Source organism: Phyllostomus hastatus, unplaced genomic scaffold (genome assembly GCF_019186645.2).
Source record: "Phyllostomus hastatus isolate PE091 unplaced genomic scaffold, TTU_PhHast_1.1 phas_contig_551, whole genome shotgun sequence".
Classification (NCBI taxonomy): Eukaryota; Metazoa; Chordata; class Mammalia; order Chiroptera; family Phyllostomidae; genus Phyllostomus; species Phyllostomus hastatus.
This window is the reverse complement of record NW_025333909.1, coordinates 579,955-600,552: the sequence shown is the minus strand read 5'-3', so window position 1 is coordinate 600,552 and position 20,598 is coordinate 579,955. Positions and strand designations below refer to the sequence as shown.

General features: G+C 39.7%; 1 pseudogene; it reads left to right on the top strand.

The window, feature by feature from the left end:
• The first annotated feature begins 455 nt into the window (after positions 1-455).
• The window catches only part of LOC123824246, an 81,708-nt pseudogene continuing 61,565 nt past the window's right edge, over positions 456-20,598 (top strand).

The following is a 20,598-nucleotide window of genomic DNA, read 5'->3' as shown; positions in this document are numbered from 1 at the left end:
GAGCTGACAGGTGTGGTGGAGGCACTGGCAACACTGGAGCGGCGTGGGCTCCATGGACACCATGAGACCCACGAGGTGGCAGCCTCTAGCTCCGGAGGTGCTGCAGCACATCTGTCACTGCCCTATGGAACATCCCCAGAGGCCACTGCCGCCGAGCAGCCAAAGAGCCTCACGCCATGGAGACCTTCGATCTGGTACCTGAAGGTGCTAAGTGGACTGGAACTGAAAGCCTGCCTGGATGTGACTTCAGAGGCCCCTTGACTGTGGGTGTGTTTGTATGTGTCTGTCATTACCGCTGGAACCTGGGGGTGATCAACAAACTTCCAGATCACAGGGGGCCTTTGGGTTTCTGCATGCTGTTAAGACTTGAGTTACCCATTTGAAAGTGTTAAGACTATCTGCACAGTTCCAGGATGAGGGGGTAGGGAGTGCCAGCCAGTTTCGCTGTGCAAGCTATGACACACTTGCACAAGAGTAAATCCAATGCAGAGGATGAAAAGCACAAGGAAGAAACTCAGCCCTCTGACCTTCGGTACCAGGAAGCAGAAGGTCCATGGAAAATGGCCCAGGAGGAACAGGCAGAGACCAGCTGACACACCCAGGACAGATCTGGGGGACACAGTGGCCTCGGTGGTAAGGGTTCACTCCCACACGGTGACTTTCCTGTACGGGGGGTTGCTGAGTGCTTCTCATCCAAATGAATGGGGTCTCCCTCCCACACCAGACCTGCCTCACATGTACTCTTGGGCACAGCTGTGTCAGGACACTTGGGTGTACAGGGGCGGGGGGCTGATATGACTGTCTCTGGCCGGCATTGCACTCATAGCAAGAAGTCAGCTCTCACTTTTCCTTCCCCTGGTGACTCTGTTTCAGGGCACTCGAGCCTACCTTTGAGAAAGGATTCTCAGGCTGAGAGAAGGTTGGTGTCAACATGGGTTTCAGGTCAGGCCAACTTTCACAGCACATTCAGCACAGTCACAGAGCCAAGCAAATGGCCAATTACTCCAATAGAGATTAATAACCCATTCACGCCTGTCATTTAACCTGAGACTCATTGTTTAGCTACTTCTGCCTTACTAAAACGAGGGTTGATGTGTTTGCTTAGTATCACTCTGAAAAAAAAAAGAAAAATAAACAAAACAGTAATTTTTGTAAAAACAATAGAAATAAAAAGATATGGATTTTTAGGGGACAGTTCAGGATAAGAATGTACACTGGATTATCTAAAGGCTGTGCATATGAATAGAGAGAAGAACTTTAAGTTGGAGACTATTTTGGTCTTGTTACATGATGAACACTGTTTTCAATCAAAGTATCTAATGTAAAATTATTTTCACTTTTTTTTAATATTTGGATGACCAAATCAGTGTATTCCTTAAGGTTATTTTTAGTTAACTATCTTACATGCAGTGTCTTCCTGTATACCATACATTATATAATTTTTTACTTTTTAAAAAGATTGTATTTATTTACTTTTAGACAGAGGGGCAGGGAGGGAGAAGGAGAGCAAGAGAAACATCAATGTGTGGTTGCCTCTCATACACCCCTGCTGGGGACCTGGCCTGCAACCCAGGCATGTGCCCTGACTGGGAATCGAACCGGCAACCCTTTGGTTTTCAGGCCGGTGCTCAATCCACTCAGCCACACCAGCCAGGGCTATAAGTTTCGACTTGAATTAAATATTTTGAGAGAGAAAAAAAAGCAAGCAGACAAAAGCAATGGGTCACCTGACACACCAGAGAATCCCCAAATAGCCAAAGTTATTCACTGAGAAATTCAAAGGACCAATTTGAGGTCAGCAGCTAAAAGTGGGAGAGGTTTTGCATATTCCAGTAGCAGAGCACTGGTAAGATGTAAAGGAGCTAGAACAATCAGCCTGGGGCAGCGTGAATCCCATGAATGCTCAAAACTAACCAGTTACTACTCCTTTACAGGACAAAGTCCCACAATGAACAGAAGCTACTGGGAGTAGAATCCAAACTGGGCTCCAGAATCCAGATTCTAGAATCCAGACTTTCTTGCGGTGCAGCAAGAGAAGGTCCAGGTCAAAGTAGGCGCGGGGAGCAGCACCACGATATCATGTTTTAATTTTATACAAATGCAACAGAAGAGGGAGCTCAAAAGCCATAAAACTGGAAGACCTACTCTAAATCCACCCTCCTAAAATTTAAAAGAAAACTTATGTAAACATTAGCAACAGAAAAGGATCAAGGTTACATTTATTATTATAATAAAGAGAACAAGGATAACAGTTCTTCACAACGAAAGCATGAACAAAATACAACACTACAAAAGATGAAAATTATAACCTACTATTTTAAAAACAAGCTAAAAGACATTAAGAAAGAAGACAAGAACCCTGGCTAGTGTGGCTCAGTGGATTGAGCACCAGCCTGCAAACCAAAGGGTTGCTGGTTCAGTTCCCAATCAGGGCACATGCCTGGGTTGTGGGCCAGATCCCCAGCTGGGGTATGTGAGAGGCAACCACACATTGATGTTTCTCTCTCTCTCACTTTCTCCCTCCCTTCCTCTCTCTCAAAATAAGTAAATAAAATATTTTTTTAAAAAGGAAAAAGACAAGATATGAAATAATACAAATCAGAATTACAAAAACTCAAAAGTTCTAGCCCTGGCTGGTGTGGCTCAGTAGATTGAGTACCAGCCTACTAACCAAAAGGGTAGCCAAGTCAAGCCAAGGACAGAGGCCTCAGAAAGAATCATACTGACTTTCTATAACAGAGGCTATGAACTATTATCAACACGTAATCATTCAGGAAGATTGCTCTCATGATCCCTTCCTGAGGAACGTACTAGAGAATACATTTTAGAAAACCCAAATAACTAGAAAGACATTGACATAAGGACTAGTAGTGAGCATTAAATAAATATAAACACACACATAAACTGGTAGAACTAAGAATCAGTGATGGTTCTGACTAAGGGAGTGTAGTGTACCTCTGCTACAAAGAGGGGGAAATGGAGAGAGGATATGCAATATACATTTTTTTTGTATTTGTAATCATACTGGTGGTGGCATTATTGCTGTTCTGAGACAGTTGTGCATGTGAGTGGGATATAGCAAATGACTCATTACATGGCATTCTAATCCTATTGGGTTGGCCAACAAGTCCGTTTAGTTTTTTTTTTCTGTAAAATAAAAGATACATGTTTCATTTTCAGCAATAACTTTATTGATTTAGAAATGTGGACTATGTCGGCGATCTCCCACATTCTGTACTGTTGATGTTCTCAGTTAATGTCTCACTTTGATCACTATCAACTTCAACTGGTGCGCCCAACTGTGGAGCATCATCTCGTGAGAACTCGATGACACAAAACTTCACAAACCACTTTTGACACATTTGATCATTCACAATACCTTCTCCATATACTACACAAGTCTTTTTTTTTGCATCTCAGCTGTGTTTTTAGATTTCCTGAAATAATAAAGCATGATATGCCAAAATGTTGCATATTTTCTTCCATCTTCAAAATTAAAATGGCTACAAAAATTCACCAATTTTGATAAACTTTTAGAAATGCACACTGATATGACAGCTGTCACAAAGCAATCTAACAAAATTGTTTTGAATGAAGGTAAAGACAACTAAGTGTTACTAGAGCAATCTTCTGGTGAAAAAAGTGAACTTTTTGGTCAACCCAATATTATCCCCTATATTTTTTGGAACCATGATTCTCAAGTATAAAAGAAAGGAGATTCAGATATAAGGTAGAAGTTTAGGAAAACTCTGTAGGCTGAATGGCTGTACCTGTAACTATGAGCATTGCTAGCATTCAAATTGTTGTCTTGAAATACCATTTCCCATTAAAAAGAATCCAGGGTTTTTGTTTTTGTTTTTTTTTAAAGTGGCTGATTCCAGGTCTGGGAAAGGAAATGTACAAGATGAGTGTGAAATATCAAATGCGTTCAAATCCATGAGTTTACAATCTTTCAATCTTTGTTAAAAAATAAATAAAACTAGCCCTGGCTGGCGTAGCTCAGTGGATTGAGCACGGGCTGGGAACCAAAGTGTCCCAGGTTCGATTCCCAGCCAGGGTACATTCCTGGGTTGCAGGCCATAACCCCCAGCAACCACACATTGATGTTTCTCTCTCTCTCTCTATCTCCCTCCTTTCCCTCTCTAAAAATAAATAAAAAAAATATTTTTAAAAAAGTAAATAAAACTATACATATTAGGACTATGCAAAGGGCATCTAAAATTATACAGCAAAGAGTTAACAGTTTATGTTTTGGGACTAGGATATGGAGCATTTTTCTTTCAAAGTCATAACTTTCTAGATTGTTTAGAATTAAATAAGTGTATGTAAATTTTATAATTAGCAAAAATGGTGATTAAAAATCAAAAAAAGAGTTGTGGCTGGTGTGGCTCAGTGGATTGAGTGTCGGCCTGCGAACCAAAGGGTCACCAGTACCATTCCCAGTCAGAGCACATGCCTGGGTTGCAGGCACAGGTCCCCGGTAGAGGACGTGCGAGCACCAACCACACACTGATGTTCCTCCCTCTCTTTCTCCTTCCCTTCACCTCTCTCTACAAATAAATACATAAAATCTTTTTTAAAAAATCAAAAAGAGAAAGAACTGTGATAATAGCATAGTTCTCAAGAACAAGTTATAAAATGAGGCGTTCTCAGGGACTGAATCAATGGAGCAACGACTAACCCTAGACTTTGCTACATGATCAGAATAAAGTTTCCTAAACTGACTTTGAGACTGGTTTTGAATTATTGCTCAAAATTCATAGTGTTGAGTACCTAGCAGGCTGTTGTTAGTAATAAAACTTCATGCATCTCCACACACGATTCAGTACGTCAGAAAAAGAAAAGTAGAAGTATGTTTTAAGGTTGAGCCATTTTCTTGCCTTCCCACTAGGATCAGAGGGGAAGGCTTCACAGAGGGATCACTCTGATGTTTCACCATTTAACCTTTAGGTCTCGAATCTCCAGTGTGGCTCCCAGAGGAGCGTGGCAAACCCTCAGGCCCCATCCAGACACACCGAATCGGCATCTCTGGGGGAAAGGGTCCAGCCATGTGTGTTTCAGGGAAGCCCTCTAGGCAAGGTTGCCAGATAAAACACGGGATGGTCCAGTTAGATTTGAATTTCAGACAAACAACAAATAATTGTTAGTATAAGTGTTTGCGATAATGGGACATACATTCAAATTCATGTTTCGTTGGGCATCTGGGGGTTTTTCTCTGTTTTTCACTGTTTGGGGTTTTTTTATTTATTCTGTTTTTCCTGAACCTGGCAACCTGCTGTCCAAGTGACCCTGATCTATGCTAAAGTTCGTAAACAACGGGTGTAAAGGTTGAGAGGATGGCGCCTGGATGGAAGAGACCTGACTGCACAGCATTTTAAAGCATAAATGGAATCCCGCAGATACAACTGGCATCTCCGTGTGACAAAGGAGACTGAAAGGGGTGAGCCAAAGAGCCTAAGGGTGTAGAATCAAGTTTGGTAGCAGAAAGGGCCTGAGTTTTACCAGGAACTTCAAGTTCACTGTGTGACTGCTACTCTAGTGCCCATGGGGTACTGTTCTGTGAGCGCCTGAAGCAGTGCTTCTCAACCAGGGGTAATTGCTACCCTGGCCATGTCTGGAGACATTGCGGTTGTCACAACATGGTGGGCTACAGGAAGGTGTACGACTGAGTAGAAGCCAGAGATACTGGTGAACATGGCACAGAGCACAAGGCAGTCCCCTTCACCCTCACAACAAAGGATTATCTGTCCGCAAACATCACGTTCCAAGACTTAGAAACCCTGCTGGAAAGCACATCTTTTCAGAGAAAGAGCTTCTCTCTTTGCCATAGCTTCACCCTTAACCCCAACCCTGTGACTCTGCTCTAGAAGGAGGCCTTTGTGCTGCATTGCAGAGATTTTATACCTAAACAATTCATAAGTCTGGACTTGGCCAAGCCACTAAATTCTCCAAGCTTTTGTATCCTAACCTGTACAATTTGGGTAAAATTATTTACCTCCTGTGGTTATTGCAGAGTTTTGTTTTGTTTTGTTTTGTTAAATTCTGGCTTTAAAAACATTATTTATGCCCTGGCTGGCATAGCTCAGTGGATTGAGCGCAGGCTGCGAACCAGGCATCGCAGGTTCGATGCCCAGTCAGGGCATGTGCCTGGGTTGCAGGCCATGGCTCCCAGCAACCACACATTGATGTTTCTCTCTCTTTCTCTCTCCCTTCCCTCTCTAAAAATAAATAAATAAAATCTAAAAAACCCAAAAACGTTATTTATTCATTTATTAGAAAGAGGGGAAGAAAGGGAGAGAAAGATAGACCTCTTGCCTCTTATACCTGGGACCAAACCCCAACCCAGGCATGTGCCCTGAGCGGCAATTGAACTGGTGACTGTTTGCTTTGTGGGACGATGCCCAACCAAGTTAGTCACACCGGCCAGGGCTACTGCAGGGGTTAAGTGAAGTAATTTCACAGTTTAGATTCAAACATTTATTGAGCACCTATACTCCTCTGTCTGCTGCTTAAATGCTTCATTTGCAGGAGTTCTGTTCAGCTCTTCTTTCACTTTACACTATTTTCAAGAATGATCCCATTTCTAGATTCCACATAGATGATGCTGGATATCATCTCTAAGCTGTTAACTCCCATTCCGCCATCCCCTGACTCTAACTGTCCTGGGAACTAAGGCTCATATCTTGAGCCGCCTACTAAACAGGTCATCTAGATGTTCCTAGATGTCCCAAACTCAACAAGTTCTGAATTCAGTTCTAAGTAAGGTGATCTACAGAAGAAATTCAAGTAGCCACAAACATATAAAAGCCCAAACTCACTTAGCCATCAGGAAAATGCAACATTTCTCATAAAGATTGGCAAGAATTAATGAGAAGGATAACATCCAGTATTAGTGAAGATTAGGGTAAATAGGCACTTTGATACAATGCTGATACAAGTATGACTTGTTAGCCCTGGCTGGTGTGGCTTAGTGGATTGAGTGACAACCTGTGAACCAAAGGGTCACTGGTTTGATTCCCAGGCAGGGCACATGCCTGGGTTGCAGGCCAGGTTCCCTGTAGGGGGCGCACAGGAGGCAACCACACAATGATGTTTCCCTCGCTCCCTCCATTTCCCTCTGTAAAAAAATAAATAAGTCTTAAAAAAAAGAAGTATGACTTGTTATAATCTTTTAGGAAAGTAATGTGGCAATATCTATTAATATATAAAACACTTATATGTCCCCTGTATGCTAAGGAATTTGCCACACAGGTCCATAGGGTGCATGTATGAGGGTGTTTATCACATTGCTGTTTGCATTAAAGTTGGAGGTAATCTGCTTACCCACCCCTGGAGAAATGGACGGGAACAATGTGGTAGTACTATGCAAAGATAGAAGGAATGTCTTAGATGTATATACATAGCAACAGGAATGGTTTTTCCAACAGGGTGCTGCTGAGTGAAAAACAAGCCATTAGAATGTCTAACACAATGCAACTTATGTAATTTAAATAATACATGAATAAAACAACAATTTGCATTTTATAAGAATACATTAGAACAGAAAGATATGCATTAAGGAGGGGTTGACTGTGAGCTAAGGAGGGCATGGGAGTGGGGAACGGGGCTAAAAGATAATATACAAACAAACTAGTGGGTAATCTTACGTGGGCCAATGGTGATAATGTGCTACACACTGAAGAATATGATTGACTCAACCCACAACTCTGAGGATCTTCCCCAAATTCATAATAACACATTGTGTGATCCTACAGTCTGTTCTCATCTTTTGCAACTAACAATAATGCTGCAATAAATATTCTCTATATGTATATTTTTTATATTGGTGATTATATTTTCATAGCATACATTTTTAATTGTGATAGCTCCACATATGGAATATCATACAATTATTAGAAAGGATGGGCTACAAAGAAATCTACGCCAAGACACATCATAATTAAATTTCTGAAAATGATAGACAGAAAAAATGTTGAAGTCAGCCAAAATAAAAAGATGCATTACTTATAGGGGGACATCAATTTGAATGTTAGCAGATTTCTTTTTTTTTAAATCCTCGCCTGAAGATATGTTTTTATTTATTTTAAAGAGAGAGAAACATAAATGTAAGAGAGAAACGTCAATTTGGCAGCCTCCCATAAGCACCCCGACTGGGTATTGAACATGCAACCTAGGTATGTACCCTGACCGAAAGTCAAACCTGCAACCTTCTGGTGTACAGGACAACACTCCAACCAGCTGAGCCTCCTGGCCAGAGTGATAGCAGATTTTTTATCTGAAACCATGCAGGCCAGGAAGAAGAGGCTCAGTGTTATTCAAGTACAGAAAGAAATCAACTGTCAGATTAGGGCAGGGATATACAAGATGAGCCTGTATCTTCTGGTAGTTTCAAAAGGTAAGGAAATGTTAAAAAAAGAAGGAAGGAAGGAAGGGAGGAAGGAAGGAAGGAAGGAAGGAAGGAAGGAAGGAAGGAAGGAAGGAAGGAAGGAAGGAAGGGAGGAAGGGAGGAAAGAAGGAAGGAAGGAAAGGAAACCACAATGATGAGGGAATGTCAAGGGGACACAGAAGTCAACTAAAAGATTTCCCAATGGCCAAAGCTAGAGCAGTTTGAGCAACACAATAAAGTGATACTGGGCTATAACCTGAAGTAGAAAATAAATATCCATGAGTCTATATTGATATAAATAAATAATTGATTGGGTAGGTATATACAGACATACAGACATTCATATAGATATACATGAGGAAAAGAGACAAATCTTCCCCAGTGCAAAATTCTGAATAATTTTATACGGATACTTTGCTCTCAAGGAGGTGGAGCATAACTCTATTCCTTAAGTTTGGGTGCACACAGGGATTTCCAAGAGTACAATATGGAAAGGGTATGGGATAAAGGAATAACTTTCCAATGGAGAAACCTGACAAACACACCTTAACCAGGTGTTCAAGGTGAATATCAAAAGTTGATACTGCAGCGTTTTTTACAATCCCCAACATATGGAAGCAGCCCAAATGTCCATCAGTACATGAGTGGATAAAACAACTACAGGTTATTTACTTATTGGAATACCACTCAGACACTCAATAAAAAAGAACAAAATTTTACCCTTTGCAACAGTATGGTTGGACCTGGAGAACATTATGCTAAGTGAAATAAGCCAGTCGGAGAAAGACAAATACCATATGATCTCACTCATATATGAATCTAATGAACAAAGTGGACTAACAAGGAAAATGGGTACAAATTCATAGATGGAGGGCTGGGTGGGTGGGGGGAGATTAGGGGGTGGAGGGATTGAACAAAAAGGAAAAAGGACTCATGGACATGGACAACAGTGTGGCAATTTCAGGGGGAAGGGAGGATAGGGAGGTTAAATAGTAATGGAAAAAATACAATAAAAATTTTTAAAGAGTTGCTGTCATTTTGATAGTATGTACCCTTGTTATGATGTGATGAAAATGGTACTTTATCACTGTGGTTTTCCTCCCTGAACCTCATAATCCCAGTTTAATCATATCAGATAAATCCAACGGAGGGACATTTTATGAAATAGCTGACCAGCAATCTCTCAAAACTATCAAGGTCATCAAAAGCAGTAAAAGTCTGAGAAACAGCCTAAGGAGACATGATGACTCAATATAATGTGATGTCTCGGATGATCCTGAAACTCACAAAAGACATTAGGTAAAAAGTAAGAAAACCTGAATAAAATATGAACTTTTTTTTAAAAGAAATGGTGTGTTTTTTAAAGATTTTTAAAATTTATTTATTTTTAGAGAGGGAAGGAAGGGAGATAGAGAGAGAGAGAGAAACATCAATGTGCGGTTGCTGGGGGTCATGGCCTGCAACCCAGGCATGTACCCTGACTGGGAATTGAACCTGCGACACTTTGGTTCGCAGCCCGCGCTCAATCCACTGAGCTACGCCAGCCAGGGCTATGAACTTTAATAATAAGATGTCAGTATTGCTTCATTAATTGTAACAAACAATAGGGGAAAGTGGGTGTGGGGTCTATGGGAACTCTGTACTTACCTTCTCAATTTTGCTGTCAATCTAAAACAGTTCTAAAAATAAAGATTATCTAAAAATAATTTTAAAGGGATTTTTAAAAAAGATTTTGTTTATTTATTTTTAGAGAGGGAAGGGAGGGAGGGAGGGAGAGAGAGAGAGAGAGAGAGAGAGAGAGAGAGAGAGAGAGAGAAACATCAATGTGTGGTTGCTGGGGGCCGTAGCCTGCAACCCAGGCATGTACCCTGACTGGGAATTGAACCTGTGATGCTTTGGTTCGCAGCCCACGCTCAATCCACTGAGCTATGCCAGTCAGGGCTAAATAAAGATTATTAAAAAAAAAAACTGAATAACATATTCTATTTGGCAAGCTAGCTTGCAGATAGAGGAAAATTGAGAGAATTAGTTGCTAGCTAACCTGCTGTTAAAGAATGGTTAAAGCAAGTTTGCTAACTAGAAAGGAAATGATATAAGAAGGCCTAGAACTTCAGAAAGGAAAGAACGTCAGAATGAACAAAAATAGGTGTGTACTATCCTTTTCATGAGTCTCTTAAATCATATTTGATGGTTAAAGCAAAAATTATGCCTTCATCTGCTCTGGCCAGGTGGCTTAGTTGGCTGGAGTGTCATCCCATTTTCCAAAAAGACTCGGTCCCTGGTCAGGGCACATACCTAGGTTGAGGGTTACATCCCCAGTTGGAACACATTCTAGAGGTAACAGATCAATATTTCTGTCTCAATCTCTCCCCTTTCTTGTCTCTTTAAAAATCAATACACATATTCTTGGGTGAGGATTAAAATAAATTATATGACCATCTGATGTGGTGGCTCAATATATGTAGAGTAAATACTTAAGACATATATTTTTAAAGTGGAGGAGGTAAAGGGATCTAAATGGAAGTAAGATCTCTACACTTCGCTTGAAGTGGGAGAACATCAATACCAGTAGATTGTAATAAGTAATATATCTATATTGTAATACCTCCCAGAGCAACTAAGAATGCTATATAAAGCAGTGTTCAAAACTACTATAAATAAATCAAGATATAATCCTAAAAATTGTTTAAATAACCACAGGAAGGCAAGAAAAGAGAAAGAGAACAAGAAACAGAGGAAACAAACAGAAAACAAATAATAAAATGGCAGACTCAAGCCTTAACATATCAGTAATTACTGTTGTAGGGTGAATGGTCACCCTTCTGAAAGATATATTGAAGTCCTAACCCCTGGTACCAGTAAATTGACCTTATTTGGAAATAGGGTTGTGTTAGTTCTGGCTGCTATTACAAAGTACTGTAAAGTGGGTGGCTTATAAACAACAGAAATTTATTTCTCACATTTCAGGAGGCTAGAAGTCCAAGATCATGGTGCCAGCACAGTGGAGTTCTGTTCAGAGCCCTCATCCAGGTTGCAGACTGCTGACTTCTTGTTGCGTCTTCACATGGTAGAAAGGGCAAGGAAGCTCTCCAGGGCCTGTTTTAAAAGGAAAAGGGACTCATGGGCATGGCAAGAGTGTAGTGATAGCGGGGGCGGGGTAGGGAGTATATGGGGGATAAATGGTAATGGAAAACAACACACTAAAAGGACAGATATAACCCATGTAGGCTGTATATCCAAAGGACATGGAAACAAAAAGAAAAAGCAAATGGCAATGATGTTGCTCATTATTGTTATGCCCATCAGTATTAGTATTCATCCAATTATTTAGTTTTATTATTACTCTGAAAAAAGGGGTACTAATCTCCCCCCACCCCAATTCAAGAGGACTCTACCTCGCAAAGGCCCTGCCTCCCAAAACCATCACATTAGAAATTAGGTCTCACCATATGAATTTGGGGGTAACACATTCAATCTATACCAACTGTCTTTGTAGTAATAAAGAATAGTCAAGGCAAGATGAGGCCATTAGGGTGGACTCAAATACAATGTGATGGTATCCTTATAATGAGAGTGAAACGTGGACAAAGAGAAAGGAGAACACCATGACACATAAACACAGACAGAGCGGGAAGAGGGCCATGTGAAGACAGAAGCAGAGACTGGAGTTATGCTACTACAAGCCAAGGGATGCGTGAGGCCACCAGGAGTTTGAAGAGGCAAAGAAGGATCCTCCTCTAGGGGCTTCGGAGGGAGCACGGCCCTGCCAACACCTTGATTTCAGACTTCCTAACAAATTTTTTTTGGCACATAAATGTTTATAGCAGCTTTGCTCGTAATTATTGAAAACTAGAAGCAACTAAGATGTCTTGCAATAAGTCAATGGCTAAATAATTCTGAAACCGCTATACATGTATACTGGATTTGAACAATTAAGGAGCTGGACAGTGGATTGTAGAGCCAAGTTTCTCACTGCTGGAGTGGGAGGGCACATGTCAGCAAGGGAAAGAGGCCAAAATAATCCATGCGGTAGGAATTAAGAATTGGAGACATCAGCATACACTAGTGTTTAGCTTAATACAGATATATTTATAAATATTTATACATATATTGTTAAATTGAGTAAACAAGGAGGCCATTAGACTTCTGTGGCTTTAATGTGATGGTGGCCTATGGAAGCAAGCCAAAATCTAAGGCCACAAATGCGTCAATGTTATGAAATCAGAATTCTAGGGGCAAACAAGTACAGTCAACTAGGCTTTAAGCTATACCAAATAATTTCTTTACCTTGCTTCTGCCTTTTGTCCACAAAAGCCTCTCCCCCAACTCCTATTGTTGGTGGAGCTCCCCTGACCACCTCTAGTCTGGCACTACCTGATTGGAGTAGGGTTTTGCTCAAAAACAACCACCCCGGAATTTAATATGCCTTAGTTCATCTTCCAACAGTCAGATGTGAGAAGAGGAAAGTGAGGGAGACCCCTACAGTTCCCAGGATCAAGGAATGGCCAGCCAAAGCCACCCACTGAGCCCCCTCACTGCTTCCAGAGGTGGAGGGGAAGCCCTCCAACACACCTCAGCTTCTCAGCCTTTGTATTACGAACTTTCAGTCTCCACCTGAACATTGATTTCTTCAGAGTAGGTCTGAAACCAGCCAGAGTCAGGCTGAGTCTGACCTAGAAACCAGACTGGCGTGAGGATTTTTTTGCGACAGCACTCTCATATCACCTCTATTGTACAGTGCTTCTACTTCATAATATGGTGACTGTTTGTTCATATTTTTGTGTTCCCCATCACATTGTGACCTCTTCCTGGACAGGGGAAAAATCTTTCCCGACTTCTTATCTCACAAAATGCCTGGCATAAGTAAGTACTCATAAAAAGTAAGTTCAGTGAAAAGATTGAAGTCTGGAATCTAGAGTCAAGGACTGCATTCCCCGAAGGCTAATCAGCTTTGCGTGTTCCTGCAGCTTTCTGTCTTCTTTCAGACCCCACCCTGGTTACCTGGAAAACAACACAAAGGTCAGAGTCATGGAGGTTTCAGGGACAGGAACAAAACAGAATAGAAAGGTTTAAGGTGAGGGCCAGGTTCCCCCAACTGGCACTAGGTTGACTATTCTGCCCCACCACTTCAGTCTCTGTGGACCAAGTCTTCCCATCTTCCCTGTCTATCTGGTTTCTGACTTTCTGGGGTGAGTAAACTGAAAAATTATGGCTTCAGCTTACTTCTGGGACCAGCAAAAAGTGTCCTAGATATAAGGTAACAGAATGGACACTACTCTGCTGAGGTTTCATTTCTCTGTTCGAGTTTGGAGCTCTCTAGGCTGGTATTTCACTTTTAGATAAGGCACAGTAAGTTGTGAAAGGTTGTTCACGGTGGTTGGGGAAAGAAATGTAGGTGAGGACAGAGAGGGAGAACTAGATTGACTATCATCATATGAATCTAACGTGGAAAATATTCAAACAATTTGGTTTAACGTCAGCCCTGATGATAGCCCCATTTTCTGTAGGAATGCTCACTGGGCAGGCTGAGAGAACTAGGAAAAGGCTGCCAGTCCCTTATCTGACAGACTCAGAGTTTTCCCTCCATATTCCCTTTGAACTATGGGAATATGCACTAGGTGCATAAAAGTTGAATGTTTCTAGCTTACTAGAGGTTCCGTGTCTTGGGAAACCCATGGCTACAGCTCCCACAATCCATGAATAGGAGATATGGCATTGATCTTCCATGAAAGTGTTAAATAAAATGGTTTGTATTGAAAATTAGTTTTGATTTTTAGTTATTGTTTGGGAAATGGGGAAATGGTGCCCATAAAGAAGCAGTAGATAAAAAGAGACCTGAAGTCCCTTTATTAAGCATTTCCTCCTTTAGCTACTTGATTCTGAAAGCCAGATAGGATTGGGCAGATGCAGGGGCATTGGGGGAAGGCAAGATGGCTGACACAGAAAAGGAATGTAGAGGCATATGGTATGTATAGGAAACAATGAACCTGAGTTTACTAAACATCAATATCTAACATTTTAAAAGATGTTTTCAATGTAAAAATGATACATGTTTATTATGAAAATATGGAAAATGAAGTCTTCTAGGTGACTGTCTATATTCAATCTCTAAAGCAGGCTCTCGCACAAATTCATGTGCATAATATCATGAGAAACCTTAACAAATGTAACATAGACACTGTTACAATGCAGGTACCTAGATTCTAACCCAAGAAATGAATTAAGTAGATCTGGGAATCTGTATTTTAAATAAATATACCAGGTAATGCAGAGAGTCCATACTTTGAGAACACGAGCCTCATTCTCAGTATATGGACCAATGATTCTTATTCCATCTTGCTGTCCTTGAGCAATCTTATCCTTTGATATACATAAACTCAGTCTCACTTATATGAACATTGCAACTACATCAGTGGATAAGGTTGCTAAAGGCTACTGAACATTTATTTCTACCCTCAACCTCTCTGAGTTTATAACTGCTTGCAAGGTGCCGTGTGCCTTGCCAGCACCTCAAACTCAACATGTTCAAAACTGAAGTCATTAGTCATTCACGGAATAATGACTTCTTACTATGTACTTGTAAGTATGCTAAAGACCTGGGATAGAAAGATGAATTAAAATGCAGTCTTTGTCAGAGGGGAGGAGGGTTGTGGGGCTGGGTAAAAAAGGTGAAGGGATTAAGAAAAAACAAAAACAACAAAAAATACAATATCTTAAAGACTTTACCAAAAAACTGTTAGAACTGATAAACAAATTCAGTAAAGGTACAAGATACAAAATCAACAGATTTTGCAAAGTAAAGGTGCAAGATACAGAAATCAGTTGTGTTTCTACACACTAACAATGAAACATCTGAAAAGAAATAAAGATAATCCAATTCAAACAGCACTAAAAACAATAAAGTACTTATAGATAAATTTAATCAAGGAGATGAAAGATCTCTACTCTGAAAACTATAAGATTTTCAAGAAATTGAAGACACAAACAAATAGAATGATATCACATATTTAAGGATCAGCAGAATTAATATTATTATAATATCTGTCCAAAGCCATCTATAAAATCAATGCAATCCCTATGAAAATTCCAATGACATTTATCACAGATATAGAAAAAATATTAAAATTAGTATGACACTGCAGAAGACCTTGACTAGCCACAGCAATCTTGAGAAAGAAGAACTAAGCTAGAAGTTTCATACTCTCTCATTTCAAACTATACTACAGGGCTATAGTAATCAAAATGATATAGTACTGGCATAAAAATAAACACATAGACCAATGAAACAGAGCCAAAAATCCAGAATAAAGCCTTACATAGAGTCAACCGGGGTTGACTATATGTCAAAGGGGCCAAGAAAACACAATGGGGAAAGGATAGTCTCTTCAATAAATGGTGCTAGAAAAACTGGGTACCCACATACAGAAAAATGAAATTGGACTCCTATCTTATACCAGTCACAAAAATCAACTAAAAGCCAATTAAGGTCTTAAACATAAGACCTGAAACCATAAAAATCCTAGAAGAAAACATAGAGAAAGTTCCTTGACATTGGGCTTGGCAATGATTTCTTGGATATGACACCAAAAGCACAAGCAACAAAAACAAAAATTATTAAGTGGGACTACATAAGTGAAAACAAAAGGCTCTGCAGAACAAAAGAAACAACCAACAAAATCAAAAGGCAACCCCAACCTATCGAATGGGGGAGAATTTTTGCAAATCATATATTTGATAAGGGGATAAAATCTGAAAAATATAAAAAACTCATACAACTCAATAGTGAAAAAAACAATTTTAAAAACAGTAAGAGTAACTGGATCTAATATACAGCATTTTGATAATAGTTTATAATACTCTGTTATACACTTGAAAGTTGCTAAGACAGTAAGATCTTAAATATTATCACCACAAAAGAAAAGAATGATAATTATGTGACATGTTAGCTATGGAAGTATTAGCTATCACTATAGTGGTGACCATTTTGCAAAATATGTGTGTACGAAATCAACACATTGTACACCTTAAACTTACACAAAGTTATATGGCAATAATATCTTAATAAAACTGGGGGGGTAGTTACCAAGAACCTTCTATAACAAAGTAACAGGGTTGAACAGACACAGAGAGAGACTGATTGTACTTTATGATAAGTATTCTCTAAAATATAAAAGGAAGTAATAAACAGGAGTCCAAGCTTTGTTCTCTTGTGTCTCTCTGCCTCTCACCTCCTCTCTGGTTTCGTGTCACACTCTGAGCACCCTAGGTCAAATTATATGTCATAATCACCAGAAAAATCTATAAGGAAGATTGTCTCTCTAGACTCTGGCTTTTTCAGTTATCCCCTTTCTCCTCTATTTTCAACATTTTCTTGTCTATCTACAGACTTACCTTCCCTCACTCTAAAACAAACTTAAAACACTTGTATCTACCCTATCTTCATTACAAACTTCTATCCTTTTTTTCCCTCCTTCCTTTCACAGCCAGGCTTCTGGAAGGATTAGTCCACATCCATTGTGTGTACTTTCTGCTTTCCTTTCATTCAACTCACTGCAGTCTGGCTTCTGCCATGATTCATGAAACTATAAAGGAAAGCTTCCTAGATACTGCATTCACTGGCCTATATTCACATAGTTTAACCCTATTAATTGCTCTTATTCTAAAAAGTTCCTCTTCTTGGCCTCTAGGATACTACTGTCTCTTCGTTTTTCTTTCTTTTTTTTTAAGATTTTTTATTTATTCATTTTTAGAGGGGAAAGGAGGGAGAGAGAGAGGGAAACATCAGTGTGTGGTTGTCTCTTGTGTGCCCCCTACTGGGGACCTGGCCCACACCCAGACATGTCCCCCAATGGGGAATTGAACCAGACCCTTTGGTCTCAGGCTAGCACTCAATGCACTGTCACACCAGCCAGGGCTATCTCCTCGTTCTTCTATCTTCCTTATCTTTCTCTGTCTGACACTCCTCTTCTGTCCAACCCTTATTTGTTGGGGTTCTCTAGGATTACGTGCTAGTCTCTCATATCTTCACACCACATGGGAAGTTTGCCTATTTACATATCTTCAACTATCACCTATAGTTGAGAAATCCCAAACTTTTGTTACTACTCCCAAACTCCTGCTTACCAGACTCCTCACCTTTCCACAAATGCACCAGGCCCTTTTATGTCTCCATGTCTTAACATAGTGTATTCCCTTTTAGAATGTCCTTATCTCTCTTTCTCACTTGATAATGTCCTAGATGTCTGAAAAGATGGCATTTGCTTTTTTTCCCCTATAGCATCCTCCATGTGTCTGACACATGGATTGAATAAGCCATGATTGAATAAGAGAGATTTCATCCCTTAACCTCCCCCTATTAGCCACACAATTTCAATCCCTATTATCTCCATTTCTTTGCACACACTGACCCTTCTAAATCGCAGGGGAAAACATGCTTATGTGACTTCTCAGGAAAAAGAAACTAGCTATTATGTATTGAGCAGTTTTGCTAAGCAATTTATGTTCATTAGCTTATTGTAATCCTCAATCAATTCTATGAGGTAAGTACTATTATCATCATTGTACAGATTTAAAAAACCTTGAGATTTACAGGGGTTAGATCACTTTTCCATCTTATAAATGGTGGGATTTAAATGCAGGTCTTCAAAGCCGGAACCTGTAACCACTGTGCCCAGATGATGTCTATTCCACACAAATGATGGTTGTGCCCTCCATGTTCCCAAAGCACTCTCTTCACTTCTCTGTAATGGCAGTTATCACAGGAGAATGCAATATTTATGTTTACACATTATCCCCACTAGACTGTGAAATCCATAGTGGTAACAACAAAGTCTCACGAATGTTTGTATCCCCCGTGGGTTTAGCACATTCTGCGTTCAGTAAACATTCATTGTACGTATGAAATCCAAAACCTCTCTCTCACACTAGCCTTTTGGTGGCTGCCTTGATTTTCTTCTTGCTGTATCCTTTCACTATTCATTCAACTACAAGCACTAAATGCTGACAATTTGGCAGTATTTAAAAAGGAAGGCTTTTCACATGCTAAGTAAATTTGGATGAAGTAATCAGTGAGGGAATAGATCAGGAGTGCTTCTTTATTTTGGGGGGAAACTTTATTCTGTAGCATTATTGTTCATTTAATATTGTATTAAACCATTTCTTGTATTAGATAAGCATAGAACTCCAGATATGATTATTTTAGGAATCAAGATTTATAGTATAAAAGAAAAGGAAGTATAATCACAGAATCAAGAATTTAGGAACATGATAAGCATTACTGTTGAGCTTGTTAATCATGTTGATATTAACTCTCTTATTGGTATCATGAAGAATATAGAAACTGTTAAAGATAGCATTTAGGAGACATTTTCTGACTCAAGGGGAATATTAGTAGAATGGACCTATAGGTTCTGAACTTGAGTCAGATGAAACCATGTGAAATGTCCAACATCCAACTGAACCTAGTTTTAAGGATCCTTAAGATCTATGAATATGAAAGAATTTACAATTCCATCAGGCCTTTTGTCTTCAAAGAAAATGCAAAGGACCTTACTATGGAACATCAAGTTTAAGAGTCGCTAGAGACCTCAACACTGATCAGAGCCTTCAGGCACCGGAGGTATTCACAAAAGCCCTCAGGGCTTCCCTTTCCCGACCAGTGTTAGGAGACGTGGGTTGTTAACAGTCTCTCCCTCACTGTAGCCTTTAGCACTTTGTTTCCTGTCATATGCTAGAACACTGAGCTCCACCTTTTTCTGAGAAAGTTGTAGCCTGAAGACAGTTTAATCATTTTAAATTGTATATCTTTTTGTTGGATAAACTATATTTTGTACTTAACCAGATGTATTTTCACCCCAAGTAGGGGTACTCTTTTGTAAAAAAAATAAAAATAAAAAAATCAAGGTTTTTCAGTGGCAAAAAAGTCTCTAGAGATGTTTATATATCTTTACTTATTAATGTAAAGAAATGTACATATCTTAAAATATTTATATATATATATCCTAAGATTTCTTTTTTTAATTTTATTTGTTTTCAAAGAGAGGGGAAGGGAAGGAGAAAGAGAGGGAGAAAAACATCAGTGTGTGGTTGCCTCTCATGCACCCTCTACTGGGGACCTGGCCCGCAACCCAAGCATGTGCCCTGAACTGGGAATAGAATGGGCGACACTTTGGTTCTCAGGCTGGCACTCAATCCACTGAGTCACACCAGCCAAGGCCATATCTTAAGATTTCAAAGCTCAATCAATTGATCAACTTGGATAGAAGCTGTAGACTTTTAGAGAGAAAAAATATATAACATGAAAATAGAATCCAAGGTGACAGCTGGGTGGGGGAAGGTTGGGGGTGGAGGGATTGAGCAAAAAGGAAAAAGGACTCATGGACACGGACAACACTGTGGTGATTGGATATAAGGGGACTAAATGGTAACTGAAAAATACAATGAAGATCAATTAAAAATAATGTGCTTTAGAAAAATGCAGGATCTTTATTACAGCACTTACAGAGTTAAATAAAAATTGTCCTGATGAGTGTAATCACTGTATAAACCATGTGTAGTTTTAAAAAGCTTCACTAACTTGTTTGGTTTATCAGTGTTTTTCCTTAATGTGACAGATTTAATGTCCCATAAAGCAGGATCCTGCTGACTTTACACTATCAAGAAGTATTCAGTTCATCCAATTATTTGTTCTTTCCAGTATTGGGGATCTAGGGAAATCAAAAGAAAATTTAATCCCTGGGGAACACAAACGTCTTCTTTAGCCAATAGTTTCAGTATCTTCCTCACAAAAGCATTTACAGATCTGCTGCAAGGCAGACAGATGTGAACTTCACCTTGTCTCATTTGTATCTTCTAGTCATGGGGCTAATGAACTATGCAGCAGGTTCAACTGAGCAGCAGCAGGGATAAGGAACAAAAAGAACTTGGTACTAAGCCATTTACATAATTGGGCCTTGAAAAAACAATCGAGCTTAAATGGTCATTTTTGACACTGTTAGTAGCCCTCAGCTTCCACAACAGGAAGACACAGTAAATTACATATTTATTTATTTATAGTCAAATGCCACCACATTTTAGGTAGAAATCTGCAAAATGGAACTAGACTGATGTCTTAATTAGAGTTACCGGTATAATGTCTAACTAAATCTGCCTACTTGGATCATCAGCAATGGCTGTTTTGGCCCTTAGGAAAAAGAAAGAAAAACATGGAATCC